Source organism: Excalfactoria chinensis, chromosome 27, assembly GCF_039878825.1.
Source record: "Excalfactoria chinensis isolate bCotChi1 chromosome 27, bCotChi1.hap2, whole genome shotgun sequence".
Lineage (NCBI taxonomy): Eukaryota > Metazoa > Chordata > Aves > Galliformes > Phasianidae > Excalfactoria > Excalfactoria chinensis.
Genome location: NC_092851.1, coordinates 910246 through 913448, shown reverse-complemented (window position 1 = coordinate 913448; position 3203 = coordinate 910246).

The following is a 3203-nucleotide window of genomic DNA, read 5'->3' as shown; positions in this document are numbered from 1 at the left end:
TCTTCCGTTCTTTGGTTATTTTATTGCCATTGTATTTGCGCTGGAGGTCGCACATCCTCAGCTTGGTGGTTCCTGGGGCAGCTTTGGCTCAAGAACTGCAGGGTTCTCACTCAATTCAGACACTGGCTCCTCTTGGTCCTGCTGTGGGTTTCCTTGCTGGCTTGGACTTAGCGTGTGTTTGGTATCCTGTGCAATCTGTGGTTCATGAAGCTGAATTCCTGTGGTTACTGCAAGGCGCAGATCATCTCTCAGTCCTCTTGTGGTTGTTTCTTCTGCAGAATAAAGAGAAAAGCAACGGATGCTGAGGTGGGACAGCCTGTCATCCCATGGGCAACCCCACATTGCTTTGGGTTGGGGAAGACTCACCTGATTCTTCTGTTTTTACCAATGGAAAAGAAGGAGAAAAGTAACAAGTGATGAGATGGTACAGCTCGTCATCCCGTAGGAAACTGCATATTCCTTTGGTTCAGAGGAGCAGACTTACCTGATCCTTCAGTTCGTTCTAGTGGATAGGGATGAGAAAAGCAGTCCATGATGGGGGAACATCTCATCCCCAGCTCAGAATACCCCCGTGGTTTTTTGGGGGTGCAGGGAGGAAGGAAGACTCACCGTGTTCTATGAAGTGTTTCTCTATCAAAGCATATAAGCAACGCATGAAGAAAAGGCTCAGGTTATTATCCCACGATTGATGCTATGAAAACATCCCAAATCTGTTTGGTTCTGGAAGGCAGACTCACCCATCTTTGCCTTTGTCGTCCCTGCAAAGGAAAAGCAGAAATGCATGGTGAGAGGAACATCTCATCCCACAGCTCACACAGGTGTACTGCAGCATCTTTAATTTACACAGGTAGACTCACCCATCTCTTCACGCTGTACCACTGGAAAAGAAAGAGAATAGTAACATGCGTTGGAGGAACATCTCATCCCACAGCTCACAAACGCAGACACCTTTTATTTTAATTTACGGGGGTAGGACTCACCCGGTTGTGCAGCCAGTTTCTCTGCAACAGAAGCAAATAAGAAATGCACAATGAGAAGGGTCAGAGGATCATCCTGTGGCTGATCCTGTGGGAAGACCCCAAATTCCTTCCGTGTTGTAAGAAAAACTCACCCAGATTTATATTCCTTCTCTCTGCAAAGGAGAAGCAAAAAAAGTGCATGATGGGAGGAACATCTCATCCCACAGCTCCCATAGGAAGACCCCAATGTTTTTAATTTAGGAGGGGAGACTCACCCATCTCTTGACATTTTTTCTCTGGAAAAGAAAGAGATAAGCAGTGCACGGTCTGAGGGAATTTGTCATCCCATATGCAGCCCCTTGGGAAGACCCAAAATCCATCAGTTTAATGACTACAACTTACTCAGCACTGAATTCCCTTTCTCTGCAGAAAAGAAAGAAAAAGCACCACACAATGAGGTGGGACAGCTTGTCATCCCATGGGAAAGCTCGTATTGCTTTGGTTTGGGGAAGAAGACTCACCCATCTCTTCACATTGTTTCACTGGAAAAGAAAGGGAAAAGCAACTCATGATGAGAGGAACAGCTCATCCCACAGCATACACAGGCAGGCCAGCTTTCTTTTAAACTTGGGAGTGGGGACTCACCCAGTTCTGCTGCGTGTTTGTCTGCAAAAGAAACAAGTAATTAAGAATATAATTATGAGAAGGGTGAGATAATCAACCCATGGCTGATCCCATGGGAAGACCCCAAATTACATAATTCTACCATGGGTGGGGGACTTACTCAGGTCTTCAGCTTTTGAATCTGCAAAGAAAAAGCAGAAACGGCACGTGATGAGAGGGGCATCTCATCCCACAGCTCACAAAGGCAGAATCCCTTTATTTTTAATTTAGGAGAGGAGACTCACCCAGATTTTCAGCCAGATTCTCTGCCAAAGAAACAAGAAACACGTGACGGGAAAGGTCAGATGATCATCCCATGGCTGATCCCATGGGAAGACCCCAAATTCCCTCAGTTCAGTGACTGCAACTTACTCAGCTCTGATTTATGATCCTCTGAAAAACAAAACAAAACAAAACAAAAAGAGAAAGTGAAAGAAAAAGCACCACGTGATGAGTTGGGACAGCTTGTCATCCTATGGGAAAACCCATATTCCTCTGGTTTGGGAAGAAGACTCACCCGCTGCTTCAGTCTGTTCCACTGTAAAGCATAGAGGAAAACAGTGCGTGATGAGAGGAACATCTCATCCCACAGCTCTCGTAGGAGGACCCTGAGGTTTTAATTTGGGACATGTGGCTTACCCATTTTTTCATGGAGTTTCACTGGAATAGAAAGAGAAATGCAACACACGATGAGAGCATCATCCCATCATCCCACAGCTCACACAGGCAGAGCCCATTTTTTCTTTTAATTTGCAGGGGAAACTCACTCAGTTTTGCAGCCAGTTTCTCTGGAAAAGGAACAAATAAGAAATGCATGAGTCAGATGATCATCCTATGGCTGATCCTGTTGGAAGAGCCCAAATTTGTGTAGACAGGGAGACTTACTCAGATCTGCAGCACTTGAACCTGCAAAGGAAAAGCAGAAATGGTGTATGATGAGAGGAACATCTCATCCACAGCTCCCATAGGAAGACCCCAATGCTTTTAACTTGGGAGGGGAGACTCACCCGTCCATTCACATTCTTTCTCTGGAAAAGAAAGACAAAAGCAGTGCAAGGTCAGAGGGGATTTGTCATCCCATATGAAGCCCCTTGGGAAAACCCCAAATACTCTCAGTTCAATGACTGCAACATACTCAGTGATGAATTCTCTTTCTCTGCAGAAAAGAAAGAAAAAGCAGCGCACAATGTGGTGGGACAGCTTGTCATCCCATGGAAACCTTGTATTGCTTTGGTTTGGGGAAGAAGACTCACCCATCTCTTCACATTGTTTCACTGGAAAAGAAAGAGAAAAGCAACTCATGATGAGAGGAACAGCTCATCCCACAGCTCACACAGGCAGACCACCTTTCTTTTTAACTTGGGATTGAGGACTCACCCAGTTCTGCTGCGTGTTTGTCTGCAAAAGAAACAAGTAATTAAGAATATAATGATGAGAAGAGTGAGATAATCATCCCATGGCTGATCCCATGGGAAGACCCCACATTCCTTCATTGTAGGGTGGGAGATTAGCTCAGGTCTTCAGCTCTTGAATTTCCAAGGGAAAAGCAGAAACAGCGTTTGATGGGAAGAACATCTCATC